The sequence below is a fragment of the Ambystoma mexicanum genome, chromosome 3p (genome assembly GCF_040938575.1).
Source record: "Ambystoma mexicanum isolate Mex_15411 chromosome 3p, UKY_AmexF1_1, whole genome shotgun sequence".
Taxonomy (NCBI): domain Eukaryota; kingdom Metazoa; phylum Chordata; class Amphibia; order Caudata; family Ambystomatidae; genus Ambystoma; species Ambystoma mexicanum.
In genome coordinates this window covers 564,163,771-564,186,850 of record NC_090925.1, presented here as the reverse complement: position 1 = coordinate 564,186,850, position 23,080 = coordinate 564,163,771, and the positions used below count along the sequence as shown (strand labels likewise).

Genomic DNA, 23,080 nt, shown 5'->3' with positions numbered 1-23,080 from the left:
GTTTATATATAAGGAGTATATTCAGGGTGTTCTCCGCATTCAACCTAGTTTTAATGAAAAGGGAGTCAACAGCTTCCATTACGAATTCCCTGCTTTCCCAAATATTAAAGATTAGCTTGTATATGAAGGCAACCCCCCCTTCCTCTACCATCTTTCCTGTCACTTCTAATCATTCCATAGATTGAGAAGGGCCAGCTGCTGTGTGGACCCAGGTTTCAGAGATGGCACACACATCAATATTATGCTCTTCAATATGTGTGGCAATCTCTAAAGCATGTTTTACTAACAATCTAGTATTTGAGGAGGAAATGAATGGAGGTATGGTGGGTGAGGTCTTAAGTACAGAATTAGAGATATAGTCTTCTCTTCGTAGAGACGATTATCTGTATCCATAAAAGGGTCAGGTGTAAGGGAAGCATTCATGATGGGTAGATCAATAGCAGGTGAGCTGGGTTGGACAGGTATACTCTGCAACCTGTGCAGGCTGCTATGAGATATATCCTTAACTCTTCCCTCGCCTCTGGCACATTCCTAGTGGCTTTCAAGACATCACACCCCAGATAAATAAAACGCCCTTAATTCTTTCCGCCCCCCCCCCTGCGGCCAATTACAGACCTATATCTAACAACCACTTCATAGCCTAACTTATTGACCGAATGGCTCACTCCCAGCTCTGCCTCTTCACCGAATCCAACCTCCTCCTCGACCCTGCCCAGTCTGGCTTCAGACCACTCTGAGGAACTGAATCATCCCTAGTTTCTATCTGGGAGGACCTCAAAAGAACCGCGCTGACTCAGAAGATTGTTATGCACTTATCCTCCTCGACCTCTCGGTGGCCTTTGGCGCTATCGACCACAGCATCCTCACGGACAGACTCCAATGCTTGGCATTTGGAACACAGCATTATGTGATCTCCTCCTTCCTTGCTAACCGATCACAAATCCTCCTCCTTCTGCCCTTTACCTCGAGCCCCCCAGCCCTTTCACCGACAGGGTCCTACAGGGTGTCTCTTTATCCCCCTACTCTTCAACCACTACCCGAGTCCCCTCCCTGCTCTTATTCGCTCACATGACCTAACCTGCTATAACTACGCAGATGACACCCAGATGATCTTCAAGACTTTTGCTTTCCCTCCTCCCGTTCTCGCCTCATGCCTCACAGAAATCGACCTTTGAATGATGGCTAACCACCTCCTCAACCCTGGTAAAACCGAAATCATGATCTGCGGGAGGACTGCTTTTTACACCAACCCACCCCTTGGCCGTCCTCTCTAGGCTCTTCTCCCGCCACATCCAACTGTTAAAAACGTGGGATGCACCATGGACGATCTGGCAGAGTCACAGCAATAGTGGCTCTCGATCTCTCCCGCATAGTCTACGCTAATTCCCTTTACCTGGGCACCCTTGCATATCCACTCAGAATGCTTCAACGGGTTCAAAACACAGCAGCCATGTTCCTCCCAACCCTGGCGCTTTACAGAGCACATCACAGCTGCCCTCTGTTCTCCACTGGCTTCCTGTCTGGCAACAATCCTCTTTAAATGCCATGTGCATCACACACCATGCCCTCCAGAAGACAGGCCCAGAATATCTTCAACACAAACGTGCCCGTTTGCCAACCCAATAGAAACCAGAGATCTGGCACTGCTCTCCTCCTTATGATCCCTCCCTTCAAATCGGAACGCAATTCTCCTTAGCATCTGCCGCTGAAAGGATCACCTTGATTTCCAGAAGCCCCTCAAGACCTGCCCCCCCTCCTCGGCCCTCTGCAACCTAACTTAATTATGCCACATTTGAGGTTATTGAACCACCTGTCAAATAGGCTGAGGTATCATTGAACACCACAAGACATCTACTGAACAACGGCAAGAATAAACTCCAGCAGACCACAGGACAGAATGAGCGCCACATCTACAAAACCAAGAAACCTGCTGGGAGACACAGGTAGGTATTGCACTCCATGTTGATGGATGATGGCAGCAGGCATTGAACACACATCTGCTATCATACACTATTTTAACGTACATCACCTCTGCCCTAAGAATGCTGCTACATCCCACAACAAATTTGGTCAAGCTGGCAGAGTCTACTGCACTCACGCACACTTACTATCACAGCAGTTTGCTTGGGTAGTTAACATGGACTTGGCCACCCCTACATATCTTCGTATGGCTAAAATTCACACACATTCTAATCACCTCTGAATTTCCCATACCTTGGACTTCGGTCCCCCGAAGGGTTTTCACCTGCAGCGCTTTGAGGCCATACCAATGGGGAAACTGTGAAATACAAATGACAAATTACATTACAAAGTGTCAGTTTTAGAGTTCTTGATTCCTAATTGAGTTAGTGTCTGCTTTTACATATGAATGCATCATAAATATTTCCCAATAGCAATTTATTTTTTGAATGTATTGTGTCCTCCCACGCATTCCTTATCTTTATTTCCTAATGTGCAGCTTGCTGTATTTCCTAATATGCAGCTTGCATCCTCGGAATTCTTTTTTCATTAGAGGGCGCTATGCGTTGATGACTAGTTGAGTCAATGTCTCTCGGAGGTCTGTGTCTCAACGTTACAGGTATAAGTAGCTTGTGCAGTGCCCGTTGATCAGTTCCGTTTTTCCACGCTTCACAGCTTCGGTAACCTACTGCTTAGTTCCGTGTGATTCTTTGATTTTTCTTAAATTTCCCTGAGAAAGTTCGTAGAGTTTGAAGGGATGGCTTCCTCATCGGCTCCGACTCCTTGTTCCGGTTTTAAAAAATGCCATGACTGTGGTGCTAAAATGTCCAAGACGGGCCCGCACAGGATCTGCCTGTGGTGTCTAGGGGCAGCACATCTGTGCTCGGAGTGTGACGAATGCATGTCGATGACGGCCAAGGCCTTGAAGCGCAGAGGGAAGTTGGAGAGATGTAGGCTTCAAAAATCTATTACACCGCCCAAACGTAAATCTGACGCATCTAGGCCTTTGTCTCCTCCTCAAAAAACCTAAACGCTCCCGTTCGCAAAGTGGGTCGCATCACTCTTCGTCTTCGAGGCATGGCAAAAAGAGGTGCCATAGATCGCCATCCACTTCCTCATCTAGTTGATCCGAAAGGGTAGGTTGTCCCAAAAGACAGTACCCTAGCTCAATGGGAGGAATTCATAGTGAGTATGATGGTGTTCGAGAATGCGGCCTTGCCCCCCCCTCAAACACTTAGAGGCGATACCACAGACAAAACATCTCGGAAGCACAGAAGCCGTGAGTCCTCAAACCCGGCCGTGGCAACTCCTCGAGAGCGATCTAATCCGTCGAGACAAAACCTCCATATTACACAAAAGGTCGTAATTGACGCCGAAAGAAACCCATACGGCAAGCCCAAAAGATGCGTAGTCGACGCCCTCAATGCCAAAATCGAGGGAGAAGCCATTCACGCCACCAGCGTCTACCTCCTCAACGCTGTTTATCCGAATTCCTCTGATACTGTCGTCGAGGACCTCGATGTTATAATGTTGAAGCCATCAGCGGCTTCGGGGAAACCTTCCAAACAAACGACAATTTTGTCTAAGCCATCGACGTCTAAATCGACTATTTCGACACTGTCTGCTCCCTTTATGACGTCTATAGTGCCTTCATCGTCTTTTGAGAATATTTACACACCACAACCTCGCTCAGACTATTTTAAAACTTTCTTATCTATTAAGATGCAGAAGAGTCATCTGACGAAAGACCATTTGGTCTTGAATATGGGACACCTTTTGTAACAGAGGAACTAGTATCAGAAGAGTCTCGTATAAAGAACCTGCAGGACACTCTGCATGAGGCAAGTGGTATTGACACTTCGCCTGAAATCGAATTTGGTAGGACCGATCCCAGAGATCATGCCAAAAGCAACTATAGACAACTCATGACTAGAGTAATGGAATACATGGGATGGTCCAGGCCCTCACCAGTTTTCGAACAGGACGATTGACAGACATACTGGGTAAAGGACCACAGGAATACCCTATTGTCCCATTTCATAAGGCTCTGCAGAGGAGGGTAACTTCCAACTGGGAAACACCCGAGGTTGTCCCAGTAGTGAATAAGAGGCTAACGGCCAAATACCGAGCTTCAACTTCTGACCCTCTGTACCTTTCAAAACATCCAACACCAGAAAGCCTGGTAGTACAGGCAGCTACCTCTTCGGGCAAACAAAATGCCTATTCCACAAGATGGGGGATGACAAAAAATATGATGCCATGGCCAAGGTGGTTTTCTCAGCCGGGTAATATGGCGTTAAAATCTGCTAATGCCACGTACATGCTGGTGAAATTTACCCACACCCTTTCAGACTGTATTTTGATGGCGGCTGACCACATCCCCCCCGAAGGGGAGGAACAAGACGGTTTCCTGAACATTGTCAAGGCCGGGAAGGACGCTATGTGCGGATCCCTCCAGACTGGTCTTGACTCTGTTGACCGCATCAGCAGAGCCATGGCCGCTAGTACGGTAATCTGCAGATTTGCTTGTTTGCGCAAGTCAGGATTTGTCCCAGACGTTCAGTCCAGGCTTCTCAACATGCCCTTTGATGACACACATCTATTAGGGAATAAAGCTGATGAAAGTTTGGAGAAGCTGCACTTCCAAGGCGGCGGCCAAATCCCTTGGAGCTGCAAAAAGGCGAACTCCAAACCGCCCCACAGGTATGCCCTGGAGGGTGTATGTCCTTTCGCTATTATTCTGCATTCGGAAAAGGCAGAGGACAGCCAGTTCAAAGGGGATCAAAAGACTATTCCCCCGTGGTGGACGGGGTAGAGGTACTAAGACCGCAACAGCAGGGGCTGCCTTACCTTCAGCCACTGTGTCAGCTGCTCCAAAACCTCTGAGGTCTTCGATCACAAGACTTCCGTAGGAGGCAGGTTGTCACAGCATCTGACAGGATGACCGGCTATTACTTCAGATGCTTGGGCATTATAAACAGTTGCCCAAGATTACTGCCTAACTTTCCTGCAAAAACCTCAGTGATCCACCGAGGAGCAACTCTTTGAAGGTTCCGGATCCACTCCTTATGCAGGAGATTTTAACCCTGCTGGAGAAAGGTGCTATGGAACCAGTACCTGTAGCAGAGAGGAACATGGGTTGGTACTCCCCTTATTTTCTAATTCCAAAGAAGGACGGATGATTGAGACCCATCTTGGACTTGAGACTTGAACAAGTTCCTCAGGAAGGACAAGTTCAAGATGGTAACCTTTTCTCAGATCCTTCAGGCCCTCCAGCCTCAGGATTGGATGTTATCATTGGACCTCCAGGATGCTTACTTTCATGTGCTGATCAATCACAAGCAGAGATAGATATCAGTTTCGGGTTCTGCCATTTGGGCCAACCTCCGCCCAAGGGTTTTCATCAAGCTAATGGCGGTTGTGGCAGCAAGTCTCTGGAGAGAGGGGATTCACATCTACCCCTACCTGGACGATTGGCTAATCTGGGCCAGTTCCCAAGAACAAGCCCTAGGTCATCTCAGCTATACTTGCCACTCCCTCCACAGGCTGGGCTTCTCCCTCAAATCCAAGAAGTCCCACATGATACCATCACAAAGACTCAATTCATCGGAGCAGTACTGGATGCATTCCTGGCAAAAGCCTCACCACCAGAGGTGAGGGCTCAAGACATTCTGCCGATGGTGACCAAAATCCAGAATGCCCAACATCTTCCGGCCTTTGACTTTCTCAGGTTGCTCGGTTTCATGGCATCCTGCATTTTCCTGGTGCCAGTGGCTTGCCTGAAAATGAGATCTCTCCAGTGGGCTCTCAGCACCCAGCGGACACAGTTCTCAGGAAGGATGTCAGATCTTCTGCCTATTCCCAAGCAGAGTCTCACTAGATCTTCAATGGTGGGCCTGTCAGGAGAACATCTTGAAAGGAGAATCGTTTTGGCAAGCATGGCCGAGATAACGGTAGTGACGGACGCCTCACTCACGGGGTGGGGAGCCCATACCAATGATTTGACAATCTGCGTTCATTGTTCTCAATCGGAGTCAAAACTACACATCAACCTTTTAGAGCTGAGGGTTATCAGACCAGCGCTGAAGGCCCTTCTGCTATCTGTACGGGGAAAGAATGTCCTGAAAATGATCGACTACACAGTGACCATTTACTACCTCAACAAAAGGTGTAGTTGGGTCACCACCACTGTGCAGAGAGGCAATGCAGCTCTGGTTCTGGGCAATACAAGAAGAAATCTCTATCGGTTGTTCATCTAGCCAGAGAGCAGAACACAACGGCGGACGCTCGGAGCAGGCAGAACGCAGGCTCCGATAAGTGGGAACTAGCTCAGGAAGTCCTTCAAGAGATCTTCACTCTTTGGGGAACGCCTCAAGTGGATCTTTTTGGAACCACTGCCAACCGGAAGTGTGAACTTTTCTGCTCAAGGGAATTTGCCCCGAGAGGAGCTCTAGGAGACGTGTTATTGGTCGACTGGCGGTTTCCACTTCTCTATGCGTTTGCTCCAGTACCAGTCATTCCTCAACTAATCAGGAGGTTGAGAAGGTTCAGGAAAGTATTTAGAGTTAAATTAATAATTTGGAGGTAATCATTGGGAGCATTTGTAAAATTGAAGTTTGATAGCGAGAAGTATGAAGATTGGCGAATTAGATTTGACTGTTGGGTGTGGGTGTACGTGCTGAAATGTTTAGTGTGAGAAGTGAACATGGTGAGATGATAGCAAAACGGGGGACACAGCTTGTGGGTCTTTATTTTCAACATACATTTTTTTACCTACAAATAGTTTGCTAATGGCCGTGCTCGGCCATACGGCCATTCCCACCCAAACCCTGCCCAAGCCACACCGCTGTGTGATCTGGTGCAGCCAACTTTTGTTTTAAGGGCATGCTAGTGTTATATCTAAGCCGTCCTCTGGACGGTCATGCCTTATATGTAGTTGTGAACCTGCTCCCGGTTTAGTGAAACTATTTAAACTGTTCTTTCAGGCACTTGATTCTTTGCGCTAAATTCCCGTTAAAACAAGGATTGGCAAAGCCTAACATTTTTGCTGCCAGGCACTACCATAATATACCTAGCTACTAATAAAATGTGGCAGCTGCTGACATTTCATTTTCTGTGCCGGGTAAAATGGTTTACGTAAAATGCCCATCCCTCCTCTGCTTTAAAGCCCAAACAGTTGTCCATGCTTGTTAGTAACTGCTCTTAAAATCATATTGTTTCTTTGGAACGGAACCGTTATTCAAAATTAGTGATTGTCAAGTTGTGCATTCCAGCATGCAAAGAATAAATAAGTATTTGTAACTCAAAAAAAAAGATCTAGTTCTGAAGGCAGCTAAAAGAGCAACCTTGCAGAAGGCCACTTTTAAAAGCCTCCTGCAAGCTGGTTCTTTGTCTCTGCCCACCTTTCCTCTGCGTTTAAAGGTTTGTCCCAGCTGCCTACTTTCCCGCTCCATGGCTTTCTCCTGCCCCTACCATTTTCCCTTCACCACTTTCCTGCCTCTTTACCCCTTGCTGCGTTTGCTGCGTTTCTCTAACTTCTGCTTAGCATGGCACACTATTGCGTCCCCGTTTTTCCGGCTCTCTTCTGCACATGGCGCTCGTCCTGACTTCTCCTCTCCCAAGGGCATACAGACCGCAGTTGCTTGCAAAACAATTACCAAGAGCTGTCTGTGTAGGCCTTGTAATGTGTAGAAAGTTATTCTACTTGGAAGTCCATATTGAAAATGTTTAACAAGAATCTAGGTCTACTAAATGGCATTGAATGCTGTTAAGTAAAATCACTTCTCTGCCATTTTCTTCAGGGCCTATGGTGCCTTCAACTTCAATGACTGCGTTCTTTGTAGGTATTACTATGCATGGACCCTCAAAGAGCATCCTTGTGGCGATTTCAAAGCTAGAGTTGGCGCTACATTTTGGAAGCCTGTGCTGGGCTTTGTTTTCTCAGTGATTATCTATACACTAATCGGGGGTTGAAATAAGGATTTGATGAGCGGGACCTAAAAGTAGCTCCTGGATATCGTGCATCAGCCAGTGTGCAGGCCTCTGGGGAACCAGGAGCTAGCACAAAGCAAGTCGCAAATCTGACTTTTCACACTATTTCCGTTTGTCCTTTTCGTATGCCAAAATATGCTTTAAATGCCTCCTACACGTCTTCATGCTCTTTTATACACATTTCCAAGAACATAGATTTGATGTCGGGAGTATATGTTTGAATGGTACCAGTTTTCCTGGAGAGGCAACATTAGCTCCTGGTAGATATTTGCATGACGCTAACCAGGCTCTCCCAGGCTACAAACAGTAGCTAAATGGCTTCCAGCTCCTGGCAATTTCAAAACCTGTGCTTTGAACCCACCATAATGTTCTGGAAAAGAAAATCTAGCACAAAATAGGATTGGAATTTCAGGGGCCAGTTACTTTTGTAACTAAGTATTTGCAGTTCTATTGCCTTCATAACAGATATGCCAACTTGTGCCTGTATCGTTTTCTTTTGCTTTGTCTAGCACTATTAAGAGTGCTCTTCATGCGCATTAGTTATGGCATCGGTTTTGGAGCTACTAATGTAACATACACATTATGTTGGCAAATCTTCAATGATTTGCTGTTGTCTCAACTATTGTACTATTTGCACTTACTCTGTCTTTGCAGACTATTATCGTTCAGAATTTCAAGGGCCCTGAACGACTGTTTTTCCCCATTTTCCCACACTCCTAGAGCGCTTTGAAACACTTTCCTTGTGTGTAGGCGCTTTACAAATAAACATTACCAATACCATTTAGCTGATGGCGTGTATGATTTAAGCCTGTAATCTTCAGAAAACTGTTCAGTAACAGACTAGTTTAACTTTTGCTTCCTCGTTTTTCAAGGGGGTTCCGAAAGACCCACCCTATGTCACAGCTGGCCCCTGGGGGTGCACACTCTAGAAAAGCTTTTTTTTTTTCACAACTTTGCGTTGCAGGCAAGCATCATAATCTCACATGCGGTGTTTAAAAAAAATGTATTGGTTAATACAGTGTAAACCTTTAACATAAGTGTGTTTATACATTCAGACTTTCGTAGCTTTTGCTTTGTCCCAAAATAACTACTTAAATCCCCTTACCCTGATAGGTCCTTGCCATACCAACAGGCCCTCATGCTGCCCAAAAATAAACTTTTTATGCTACCACCAACATAGAATATCCGTTTGCTTTCCTCTTTGCTTCACTACTGTTCCTTTCTGGCCTTTGAAGTTGCTAAACGGGTAGCATACGTTTTAGACCAAAATAAAATGCTGTTCTTGGGTTGCATTGTGTTTGAAGACCGTTACTTCGTTAACACATATATATATATATATATATATTTGTTTTTATACAGGATGCCTTTAAATTTAAGGTGATTTGCTCAACTCTACAAATTGTTCTTCAGCACTGCCATGCTTGATAAGGGCAGGTAAGGGCCGGACATTGAAACCAGTTTTAATTGTACATTTTGTCTGTGTAACTGCTTAAATGTTTTGTCAATAAACGAACTGCAGGGCTTTGGCATTGACTGTCATAAAATGCTGCAATTCGATCATTTCTACTTTCGATAATTTCTACATTATATTCAATAATTTCTACTTTCATCTACTTTCAAAACATCCTCTCCTCCCTGTCCTTCTTCCCTCCTCCTTTTCCACCCCTGCTAACATGTCCACCTTCTCTCCTGTTTCCCCTGACTGCGTCTCAAGTCTAAAACCCACCCTACTGATGCCCTCTTTGATCCTATCCCCACCTCTCTCATCCCCAAAGTCTACCCTCTCCTCATCCCCTACCTAACTACCTTCTTTAACATCTGTCTCTCCTCTGCTACATTCCCATCTGCCTTCAAACACGCTACCATCATCCCTATCCTGAAGAAACCTTCTGCTAGCCCGCTTCTCGCCTCCAACTTCAGACCAATCTCCCTTCTCCCCTTCATTTCTAAGCTCCTTGAGCGCCTAGCCTACTCAACTCTCAGCTTTCGTCTCCTCTCACTCCCTCCTCCCCACCGCTCAATCTGGTTTCCGCCCTAAACACTCCACTGAGACTGCTCTCAACTATGTACTTAATTCTCTCCTCACCGCTTGCTGCGCCAAGCAATCCTCAATTCTCATCCTCCTTGACCTCTCTGCAGCCTTTGACACCGTAGATCACCCCTTACTTCTTAGCACTCTGTCCTCCTTTGGCTTCAAAGGCTCTGTCCTCTCCTGGCTCTCCTCTTAACTCTCCAACCGATCCTTCACTGTCTCTTGTGGAGGCCGCACCTCCTCCAACTTCCCCCTGAACTATGGCGTTCCCCAGGGATCCTTTCTTGGACCTTGCCTTTTCTCTCTATACCTCCCTTCTCGCCCATGTCATCTCTTCTTTCGGCATCTCCCACCACTAAGTTCTATGCGGACGATACCCAACTCTTTCTCTCCTTCTCTTCCTTCACCTCTGACCCCCACCACACCCTCTTCCTGTCTTACGGCCATAAAAAATTGGATGTCATCCCATTTTCTTTCCCTCAACACTGACAAGACTGAAGTGCTTTTCTTCCCTCCCAACACTCTCACCTTCCCATCCCCCCCTTCATCCACTTCCCCCTTCCATTCTCCCCATCTAGACCCACGCTTGCAACCTTGGCCTCCATATTGACTCCTCTCTCTCCTTCTCTAACCACATCTCCCTAACCTCTTGTGCTTGTCGGCACCACCTCTTCAACATCCGTAAGATCCGCTCCTCCCTCACCTTTCATGCTTCTAAACTCCTAATCTCCTCCCTTATTTTCTCCCATCTCTTCTTCTGCTCCTCTCTTCTCTTTGGACTCCCTGTCTCTCACCTGACTCCCCTAAAATCCATCTACCACTCTATCCGCACTCTGTCTTCTTGGCCCTTGAGACTCTATCTCTACCTCACTCTCAACTCGGCTGGCTCCCCTTCCTCTCACAATTGAAATTCCATTTCCTCTGCCTTGTCTACAAATCTCTCCATTACCTCGCCACCCCCCCCCGCCTTGTCCCCCTCCTCTCATTTTACTCTCCCTCCCTCTCTCTCCGCTCAGATGATCTCCACCTTCTCGCTGTACCCACAGCCTATTGTGCCTCCTCACGATTCCACTCCTTCCAACTCCCGGCCCCCCTCCACTAGAACTCCCAACCTCTCTATCCGCTCCACCCCTACCTACCCGTCTTTACGCTCCTCCCTCAAAGCCCTTCTTCTCCACTCCCCCCCTGACTCTCCTTCCCTACCTCTCTCCCCCCTCACACGCCTGCCCCCCCCCTTCCCTTGCCCACCCCCTCCTCCCACCCTCCGATGACCCCAATTTGGATACTGTTACCACATTAGTGCGTTAGAGGTCACCCAAGGTCCTCCCCCCTTCCCCTCCCTAATCCCCCCCCCACTCCTCTCTGTAAATTGTTCTAAATACTGCATCATTGGTTTGTTTCATGTTTGTTTGTTATGCTTCATTCATTACTGTACCCGTTATTCTGTAAAGCGCTTTGGCGTAAAGCGCTATATAAACTCAATAAACATATTGGATACCCTTTTTAATGTACACATCCGACATAGCCGATTAATGGGCTGCATTTAAATGCATTTCAACTGTGCGTAGTTTATATGTCACCATTTGGCGATGTCCATTTAGTTTTGTAATACCTTTTCTTTTTGTATAGCGCCTTTCACCATTAGTAGTGTCCCTGCACGTTGTAGTTTGATCGCCCTTGGGGAACGAAGTTTAAGTATGTCAATTTCGTCAGTTATAAAATGCGTGCGTGCATTTTAGCCAATTCGAAGGTAGGTGTGGCCAAGTTACTGCTAGTCACACTCCCCGTCCAGGATTATGGTCCCCTAAAAGCCCTCGCCCAGGATTGGTTGCAGGGCCTAGCCTGTTGCTATCACTCGCGAGTGGCCTCCCTGGCTGGGATGCACACTAGCTGTCCAGTAGCTCCGCAAACCCTACACGACTGACAGCCTGCCCTTTCTGAAGACTGGTGCTGGAAATCAAGTGTAGAGCATTGTCACGATACATACGTCTGCATTTTATGATATGCAGGACATGACCTATTGTCGTAAATGGCCTTTTAAAATCGGCTTACTCTTCAGTTTGGTCTTGAAGCCCTCAAAACCACTACAGTTGGCATTTCAGTCTCTTATTTGTTTTGGTTTGTTATTGGAGTGCTTGTGCTCAGCCATGCAGTCCTACACATGACGAGACCCGTGCTCCCAGCCTGGCCAGCGCTGTGTAAGATGAACCTCTGGTAGTTGTAGACCTAGATCACCCGAAGTACCCTCGTGGCTGGGAGCACACCTTAATTCTGCCAGTAATTATTACATTAAGATTAATAAGGGGGTGCAAGGGAGATATTCCTGGAACCGCCTCTCACTCTCACTCCCAGCACACTTGCTGACCACTGTTGCCCAAATTCCCATGCGTGTATCCTCCGACCCAGCCCGTTTCCTGGACTCATTTAACCCAGGTTGTGAATACATTGAAGGTAGTTTATCTGTCAAATTTTGTGTATTTCCAGTCGAGGCAAAAGGGACTGTTGAAACCGTAGAAATTTAGTGATTGCTGTGGTCCTTGAAAGTTTGTGAAAAGTTTTTTGATAGTTAACGAAGGCTTCCTCAGAAGTTACATTCTATAATGTTGCCTTTGTTGCACCAATAGCTTTGCTACAGGCTGTCCTTCACTTTCTTTGCCCACCATCTTCCTGGCGTTCAAATCCTATTCCTTAACTGCCAAGGTAGCAGTACCGTAAGTTTGTTAGTCCCGCTGTACTCCCAAGGTAGTTTTGCCTTACTTTTGCTTATCTTTAAGATGGAAGGGGTGGGAGGGGGCAGCATCCCGTTTGATCGCAGTGTTTTTCGGTAGGTTTTTCGCTGCATTCACCATGTGAATGCAGCTGACATGCAGACTTCACATGTAGTTGGGGAGTATTCCCAAGGAACGTGTGCTAGCCCTACCCTCCGTCCAGTGTATGCACATTTCACAGTAACGTCTAAGAGAAGATGCAGTGCATTTTCAATACTCATTGGAAGAGACGGTTCATTATCCATACTCGCTGCCCAACCAAAACTTGGATTACAATATTTAAATATGGACCCAAAGATGCACCAAATTCCATACTCATTTTTAGTGTTGTGCTATATCCATGCCGATCTACGGAAGTGAACCTATGCCTGTGGAATGTAGGCCCCCGTGTCTTTTGCACGGTCTTATGAATTACAGAGCATTGCAGTGGCAACAGGGATCCGACAGTAACACGCCAGGTTGGAGCTACAACAAACCTCAACATTCTTGGGCGGCATCTCTAATACCGTGCAAGCCACTTATGATCCATAACACTGCCAGCCACTTATGATCCATAACACACTGCGAACATATGAGTTTGCACCCAGACAGTGCTGCACATCGTCAGTGATGACCCCGACAATGACTGCTGGATCTGAGAGGACCGTGTAAAAAAAAATACTTGCATTTGGATGACTAAACTTTACTTATGATTCGCAAACCCCCGGCCCTCTGGGAGATTGGAATTACTTTCTCAATGAAATTACTTCCCAATTAATGAAAAGAATAGTGTGATAGAGAGGAATCCTCCCAACTTGGAAATCCTAGATTCTTGCTTGTTAGGCAGTTTGGCACCTGATTAACAATTGACAGGTGCCAAGGAACCCACTTTACATTGTTCTTTGGACCAGGGCCACTGCTATGTGTGATAGGTTAGACCACCAGCCATAGCCAGTAGTAAGACCATGGGTGGGGGGCATAGACTGAAACATGTGGAGAGCTGCAGGTTGCACACCCCTCAATTAGACGGTTCCAGAAGGATGTTCTTTTAGTGGAGACTTATGAACCACGTGTGGCAAGCAGTTTTGTGCTGCTCATGGTTATACTGGTTCTATAGTCCTCTTAATGGTGTGCTTGCATGTGCTGCAACAGGACCCCCGTAGGCTGCCACATGGGCAAGTGGTACAAAACCTGCATCGAAGTTACGTCCATGCGTGCCTGTTATACCTGGACTTTTCACAGCCATGTCTTCTGTGGACTGTAGTGTGCTGCTCAGCTCATGACCAGTTTATTGAAGTGCTGACCACTAATCCCTAACTTTCCTTGTATGATTGTGAGCCTTTTTAGGGCTGTAACTGGATTACCTGAATTGCACCCACCACGTGGGTGTGTGCTACTTTATTTTAATGCACCACTAGTGGACCTAGTGTGGTTTGCTTGCCCTGATCAGGCTGTGGCATCGGCCCCCCCACGGCGTCTTTCTCACAGGATTCTTCAACCCAGAGGATTTGGGCAGACTTGCCTAACGCTGTTGCTTGGCATTTTCTACCGCACCCAGATACTGCTGCGCTGGCAGTTGTGACCAATACATCGTCCTTTGTCTTGCCTTATAGGTTCCAATGTCCAATGGCTAGGTAATTTTTAATGGAGGCATGTGACCACAATTGCTAGAAACAATGATGGGTTAAGTTCAGGGTGGCTTTCTAGGCACAAGTGCTAACCCTTCTGACTACCTTCCATGCAAAGCTGCTCATTGTCTTCTAACATGAAGCCAGGCTGCGGGAACTGCCTTTCTGGTCCTGACTGGAAAGGTCTTTATTCCTTTGTGGTGTCCGTGGCACAGGTAAGAACGTCTATTCTGCTCGCTGTCCGTAATAGTGTGGTTAATTGGCTGCTGTAAACCAAAATCTCACAGCACTGCAGAGACCACGACCCTAGACAGGCCAGAACTTCAGCTTTTATCTTTCCATCAACACCCCTCTATCCAAACTAACTGCACAATCCACATTTCCTGCATTCTGCTTTAAGAACTAAAACTACAGGCCTCGGGCTGTCCATGTTAAAATACTCTAGTCCTTGTCCCTGCTACATTCCTACCTTTGGCCCATCACCCCCCAGTAGGTCATTCAGTCCAACACTTTGGCTGCCCCATCTTTTGCGTGCCACTAACGCTAATTGGCAAACCACAAATTTTCGGGGGAATTTTCTTTCAGTTGGGCATTTAGTGTTCCTTTTGAGGTCCGTAAAACAGGATTAGACATTCTCAAAGTACGAAGTACCATGTAGCACACACTACAAACTAGCTTCCAGATGCAACCTCGAGATGTTGACCATACTCCCAACAGAGGGCTCAGCACATGAATCCCTCCCCTAATAGCCTACTCGGCCAGCCCTCTAATACAGGAGTCTGCAAACTGTGGCTCTTCTGTTTTGGACTATGACTCCCATGAGCTTTCACTACTGACTGCTGGTATAGGCAGGTGGAAATTGTAGTTAAACATCTGGAGAGAAAACGTTTGCACACCCCTGCTCTAATACAGAGACCAATGCTCTCCCTTCACAACCTGCGTTGCTGTCTTCATGTTTGCTGATAGTACTGCTGTGTGGTATGGCAGTTTGAAAGCTGTTGGTTACTATGATTTTGAGTGTTAATGTTTAATGCCCCATTGAACCTGATTTTGTAATGGGCCAGAGCCTGGCACCAGTTACTGAAATTGGTACTCCAACCTTTTGCCAATTAGAAATATACTTATTCAATGTTTCAGGAATGTGCGTGCAGCCATACAGATAAGGTGTGTGGTCACTTTTACTTCCAAAATATCTTGATAATGTAGAGAGCGTGTTTCCGGTTATAACCTGGGATTGACCCAGGCGTCCCTAGTAATAGAAAATATATAGAGAAATAGTTTATCTACCCAGAACAAACAATTATTTAATAGCAAAATAAATATAATCATTTAGTTACGAACTGAGGAATTTTGGTAAGCTTGATGGGACCAGAAGGTGGAAGCCTGTTTCAGATGATGTGCTTTTTCGACTAGTCTGTCTGCGCGTGGATTGCATAGGGGAATGATGGCGGTAGTGTCTTAATCAGGAGGTGTTAGTGAATGTGAAATGGGGTTCGACCTGTGGTTACTGTCCAGCTAATATGCTTTTGCGTGGTTAATTACGTGAATGCTCGCTGCTAACTGGGATAACTTTTAATCAGTAGAGGCACATGGTGAATAATCAAAACCTATTGCAAAGGCTTGCTCAGATGTAACGGAAACGTTGCTCACTGTGCCATAAATTTGCGCTAGCCACTGCCTAGTGATCATTCGTGCTGTTTAAGTGAGGAGTCAACTTTGTTTGAGAAGCAGCTTGCCACTTTTAATATACGCATTAGTTTGGACATTCGTAGAGTAGCATTGTGGTGCCCGAGACTGTTCCTGGTTTGCACTGATAGGTGGATCTGCTCTTCTTTGCCCACTTTACTTTTCCATGCAACCGATTTGTCACTTTTCGGAGCTGATGCCAAATGTGTGAGCACACTTGGACCTTTTCTATACTGCATTGGTTGTTGTCCATGATTGTCATTTGAGTTTGCGACTTGATTCCCTGTCGACAGTCGTCCAGAAATTTGTTTGAGAATATGGTTAAAGGGGATGTCTTCCAACTTTGTGTTACTTCCTGCGTTTCTTGACTCTCATTCCCTCCCCCCAACCCCCTTGGGATATTCTTTTGAATGACGACCGCTGCTGCCATACATCAGCTTTGTTCTCAAGCCGTCCCCATAGGCCTGCAGGCCATGAAGTCACCTGCCACCCGAATTCTACTTGCAGCACATCATTCCTTGCTCACAAAGAGTTGATTGTTTCTAGCCAAAGCCACTTCCAGTGGCCAATCGCGGCTTTGTAGACTGCTGTGAGGTGACTTCTCTGATGTAACCATTCCAATTGTTTCTCGCTTAGAATACTTCTGTCAATTTGCACTGTCCCAAGTTTTTAGGTGGCATGAGGGACTGCAGAGTATATTAAGTTTCAACCAAATTGCCATCTCTTTTGGTGTGTACCATTGTAGTGGCATGATATTGGTACTAGCTTGCGACTTATTTAATTTGGCCTGTTGCTGTGTTCACGCCAGATTCTTTTTGTTGCAATGGGTGACATTAGCCAATCCTGATCGTTTAGCTGGTGGAGCAGAGTCTGCCCTCCCACAGTCTGCATCATCCCGGTTGTAGCTACATGCTTGATTTCATGGTTTTTGTATTGCCGTTGAAGCAGTACAGACTCGTTTCACAATGGAAGCTAGCATGTGGCTTTGGTGTACCAGTTTCACTGCAAGGGGAGCAGAATTACTTTGATCGATGTAACGGTTTTTTAACCTCAATCCAAAAGGTGATTTGATTTCCTTTTGTAACTATTTGCACTGAGCCCACCTACAAGCCACGTACAGATGGGGGAGAAATGATATATCAGGAGGGACACATCTTTGATGGGGTTGGGTTATTTGCCCACCCATTGCCTTCCCATGACCATGCTAATCCCTATGGCCAGTCCCACCCAGTTTCTGCCCCTGGAGACCCCACTAATGTGAGTGATTTGGTTCACTGAGTGCTAGGGACTGCCCTAGGTGTCATGACATGAACGCCACACAGTTGCATATGTTCTGGAGTTGCCCTAAACTGAGTTGATACTGGGCCTTGGTTTGCCGAACTCTATCAGACATACTGGGCCAACAATTGAATCTCAAAGGTACAGGATAGATAGTTTGTTGGGATTCATGGGGAAGATGGAAAGTGTTAAGCTCCGATTTATTTTTTAATCTTGGTCTTTTACTTGCTAAGAGAATAACCTTACTGAGATGGTCCTGGAGTGAACCGCTTACTCGCGATAAGTGGTTGTAAAATGTCATGTGGGCAAATGACAGGGAGGAACTAGATCTGTCACTGCTGCCATCAAAATGCCGTCTTAAGAATGCTTGGCAGGACTTTTTTTACCCATTATTTGTTGAGAACTGCTGCACTTTTAAACTGATATAATTGCCTGAGTTGCATTGTATGTTGTATTTGCTATAGCCCTGAGGTTTATGGGTCGAAACACATGTTGGCCACATATTAAACACAACAATTGTAATGTGTTGAGTGTTATAAGTAAAGGTCACAATTTCGGTTATGTAGGGTGAAGCGCTCTGGAATAATAGTATAACATACATTTATTGCCTTTTGGTGACGTTGGGCTAGTGTCACCGTCTATGACCACTGCATGTTGACACACCTGCTGATAGATTTAGGGTAAGGTCTTTCTACAATAATAATCCTGAGCTCGGTGGAGCATTAGCCCCAAGCTTTTTTGTTTATTGTACAAAATCCAATTGCGCAAGTAGAAGGAAATGCGTTTTCGAGTTAGCGCCTTGGAAAAGGGCATTTGCTTTGCTGGTAGATAGTTTTTGTCCATGAGTCATGGCTCAGTAAAAGGTGACTGTTTGCACTGGCTATTTTGTCATCTGAGTCAGATTACTTTTTACATACCAATTGTATATACTAACAAAATGTTGCTTGGATTTATCTTGGGTCATTCATTGATGACAACGTTTGAGTTTTGCATTGAAAACTATCTTCCCGATGGACATCACAGACATACCAGATAAGCAAACTGTGCACCTTTTGAGTTGGTGATCCAGTTCTTGTTTTTGTTCCATGAAAACATATATTTGGTGATCCAGACCAACCCCTTTACCTGAAGTTGTCTCAGCCTTCATCACTTTACTCTGCATGTATATTAGTCTGTGCTGAGATTTTGTCTATCTATTTTTCGTGTGGTGATCTCTACACTGTATCAATGACAACTTGTTGTTTTTTTCCAGTCCACGCAAGGTAAAAACGATTCTACCAATGGACACTGAAGGGTACTGTTATGTGTAAAGGACTGGTCACAAACTGGCATAAAAGAAAATCCCCTAGGGATGCACAGCCAACCTGAGCAGAGGCCCGGCAGCTGTTTCTGCTTTTGAGAGAGGCGTTCACTTTCTGGGCATTTACTTGCCTTTCCATCGGTGGCGTTTACACCATGGTAGAAGTCTTCTAGTTGGTCTCTTTGTAGGAACATTTGCTAATTTTAGGCCATTTGAGCCTTGTAACCATTTGCATAACATCCAGTTCATTGCACTCCTTTTGGATATTTCTTTCAAAAGGTGAATCGGTTAAGTCATGGTAGATGTAACATTTCTTTGAACTGAGAAGGGGGCAATAGGATTGTCTCAAACTGAGAAGCCAAACGATTTAGATGGGATCATGCATCTGTCACTGGTGGCAGCAGTGGTGCCTTGCTCTTCGTGAAGGTTTCTATATCCATTCTGCATGATGCAATTTCAAATGTTGAGTAGTCCCTGGTTGATGAACCCTGCCAACAAAAAGCTAATGTAACAACATAAAGTAGTTTGTTGATTGTAAACCAGGAAGGGATAATTTTCTTGCTCTTTTGGAAATCTACCCTAAAGAAGGTTCGGGGATGGTCCTTATGTTCTGCCAATGATGCTGCATCTTTGCCATAGTCCCATGGCATCTAGTGATATTGATGGGATGAACCATGCTGGTAGTGTAGTCTTTGGGAGAATATACCTGTAAAGCTGGTCAAGCCCATGCAGAAAGTCTTGTTCATTTACTTTCTCATTGGCTTCCTCACCCTCTGAAAAAAACCAGGGAAGGAAGACTAGAGGAGAGATCTCCAGGGGATTCTTCAGAGCAACCTTGTCAACCAAATGGCAACTTTATTAGCTTTGGGGGCTATCATCTAGGGAGGGTATCATTTGAGGGCTATCCGCCATTGGCCCACCTCTACTTCAAATCCTCCAATACATCAGACGATTTAGGTGTTGATGTCAGTGAAGAATCTAGAAGAGTTTTTCTGGGATGTAGTCAGCCCTACAGATAAGGTGTGTATCGGCCACTTTTACTCATGAAAAATTGGCAAATACTCCCAACCAAAAATAAGAAAGACATGTAGTATCTTGCGCTCCTGCTTTCACCCTTACAGCTCCATGGATATGTTTCGACCACTAGGCACATAGTACCACAAGAAGACGTGTATCTTTTAATGTGTATGAATAACAAGGGGCAAAGAAATATTACAAAGAAACATTCAGTTTTTCAGTTAAAACATATTTGTACTCTTATAAAATACTCTTTGGGAATTGGACTTAATTTTTACTCCCCAAATTTTTTTTACTCCCAACTTTAAAAAATAGGAGTAAAATATTTCCACTTCCAAATCTTATCTGGAGCACTGGATGTAGTCCTTGGAGGTACCAGAATCCAGTAGTTATTTGGCAAATTGGCCATGTGAGACGATGATGGTGCAAGGCGTATTGCGCATGGATCTGTGTAAACTAGTGGGAATGACAGTTCCTTTCTTTTGATCACTCTTGGCAAACTGTTAAGCCTTCTCGGTTGGAGGTGCTCCAAAACTCTATTCAGAATGGCTGCTCACTGCTGAGCTCCACTATCCAGACTTCAATCCTGTTAATCCTGCAGGGCCACTGATCAGATCAGATCAGAGCAGAGGATCGCCCGTTGGCTTCAGGAAAGGCCCAGGTAGCAGTGGTGCTCTGGTCAGAACCGCCCCCCCCCCCCCCCTCTGGTGCAGGTTAAGGCCTGGAGAATGACATGCTCTTTGGCAGTGGTACGGGAGATCTGTGCTCTGCGGCCAGCCCTAAGTGTTGATGGAGACGTGCCCAACTGACACGCTGAGACACAGAGCACAGCAGCTGGAGGCCCTAGCCTGGTGAGAGGAGAATGGCGACGGCCGAGATCTGGGTTTGGGCATGCAGTTATAATATCGAAGGCCCCTACAGGCATGATGGATGAGGTACTGCGTGGGGTGTGTGCAGAGGTGCTGGGGGAGGCTGTGTCGGCGCAAAATACCTGGGTCGGCTGTGGTGTCGGATGGAGTATTGCAGGAGGTGCTAACAAAGCAGTGTGAAGGTAGCCTCATACACAGATTCTGGTGGCCAGTGAGTGATTGACAACCTGCAACAGCCATGGAACAGGAATTTCAAAGGGCTCAGCTTGTGTGAATGATGGTTCAACAGAACACAAGGAGCAAGTACAAACCTCATACAATCCTGCTGGGGCGACGCTGTTTGATAGAACTAGCCGCTGCATAGGCCCTTGCAGTTGGGCCTGTGTGGAGTCCTGTGGTGAGTGTTACTGCTGAAGGTGTACTCTTACATCCAATCCACTTTCATCCACCCTTGTACCAAAACCTTTGGCAGCAAAAAAATCCTTTTATTTTGTATAATGTGCGGGGCCCTGGGCATGAACAGGCCTACTAGCCCTGCCCTCTTGCACCTCAACTGTGTCCCTTTTTCCGCTTGGACTTGAACGTACCTGGTAGCTTGCATGGGCATCTTGTTTGGTGCTTCCCTGACTTTTATTGTTTTCAATTCTTGGCTTACCTTCCCTGGTGCCTATCTGTCATGGGAGGCTTTACCAGGTGCTCCTTGTGCAACCATTCCTTGCCGGCATCAGATCCCCACGCGCTCTGCCTTGAATGCTTGGGTCTTCATCACAGTGTATATGCGTGCTCTGAGTGTCGCACACTTGCTCCACGATCCTTGAGGAAGCGTCTATCCTAATGGAAGGAAATCTTCAGTAGGTCACCGCTGGACCATCGCATAATCATCAAAGCACCAGGACAAGGTAGGTACCTTTTTCTCGAAGGCACGCCAGCACAGCGATTCCTAGTTGGGATGGTCTTGGCTGGGAGGTGTCACTCCTACTCACCCGTAGCCCCATTCCTCTACAGTGGCGGCTGAATAAATGTATTCCATGCCGTCTGGGTCATCTGTCACTTTTTTTTTCTACCACCGCCTGCCTTTCGAAGGATGAATTGGATTATTTTGGTTAAAAAAAGTGTACCTCCATGCCGGGCTTCATCTTTAGCAGTCAAACGCTGATGCAATGCTGGCTGCAGCAAATCAAAATCTGTAGCGGGAAATTGGAGACTTCCTCTTTACCTGTCTTTGGACAAGCAGGCGTTTTTTAAGGCCGGGTTGGCGGAAGCAAAAACCATTGCACAGGACCTTCTAGAGTCCACGGTCTTGCACCTGCTTGTGGTGTCAATGTGCATCTGTGTGTTTGTGGGGGGAGATACGGAGGACCACTTGGATGCAGGCTACCAGGTTCTCCTCAGATGTGCAAGACAGGATATTCTATCTCCCCTTCGAGGGCTCTAGTTGTTACACTTATCCACGGATGAACTAACCTAGAAAGTGTGGTGGAATCACTCGCAAGAATGGACGAAAGGAGACCGGACGGGACGTATGACTAATGAAGATTACTCACTGTAGTGACTAGAGTGCTCATAGTTTTAAGTCCCCTTTCTTCTTCTATTTGTTCCACCCGCCAGCCCCCACTGGTAGACCAACTAAATTCAGTATAGACGGGTTTACTGGCATTCAATGTGTCAAAAGGGGACTGAGGTGAGGTCCCGTAGGCTGGGGCTAGTAGGTGTTTACACCCAGGGCTGTGCCTCTGCACGCTATACTAAGTTAAAGGAAGCTCATTTCTTTGCTGCCAAACTTTCGGTACAGTCCCTGTTCTGCGGGACATCCACACGTATGGAGGAAAGATGACTTGGGACTATGAGTACTTTAGCCTCTATGCTGAGTAACTTTTTTATTTTACCTACATCCATGTGTGCAGGGAGGCAGTCGACCCCGGAGACAACTGTATTAATTGAAATGAGCACAGAGAGGGTGGCCTGTCTAATTTGGAAACATTGGTGAATGCCCCACCATGGACAAAGGTGAAAACCAGCGCAAGTGATCACTCGATGGGGAGCAATAATGAAAAAACCCTAACGCTCAATGTCACTTCCTAACTCGACAGCGCTATGGACTGGCGGGAAGATCCTGAGGCGGTGTCAAAGAAGTCCTACCTCATCTCAAAGCTGGCATAGGTAAAAGTGATTCCAAACTGGACGTCCTCACAAGTCGACCTGCTTCAGCAGGCCCTTGATAAGCATGGTGTCAGACTGGATGAAGCAGACAACCGAATTTCAGAGCTGAAAGCTGCATCACAGACATCTGCTTCTAAGATGAAGGCACTGGGAAGAGCCGTTAATATGGTAACCGCTAAGAATGAAGATCTGGAGGGGTGTGCTCGGTGTAACATGCGTCTGGTTGTGATCCAGGAAGGGCAAACGCCTGCATGGATGGAAGAATTTGTGTAAACAATTTGCACAAAGCGGCTTGACAGAAATGAGCTCGCCTTGGTATTTGTTGGGGAAAGAGCACACAGGATCCCCCTCAACCAGATGGGTACCAGGCACCCAGCCACGTTCAGTCATTGCTCGCATCCTTAATTATCTGG

The 23,080-nt window shown here is 46.2% G+C and overlaps 1 protein-coding gene across 5 annotated transcripts in view; it reads left to right on the top strand.

The window, feature by feature from the left end:
- NCOA3 (nuclear receptor coactivator 3) overlaps positions 1-23,080 on the top strand; it is a 1,125,593-nt gene that overhangs the window by 314,426 nt on the left and 788,087 nt on the right. For 3 of the 5 annotated variants that reach the window (XM_069651291.1, XM_069651288.1, XM_069651286.1), the window contains one exon: positions 9,310-9,384. The exons of the other annotated variants lie outside the window; for them this stretch is intronic. The gene's annotated coding sequence lies outside the window, so the exon portion shown is untranslated. The remainder of the gene's footprint in view (positions 1-9,309; positions 9,385-23,080) is intronic. 5 annotated transcript variants of the gene reach the window in all.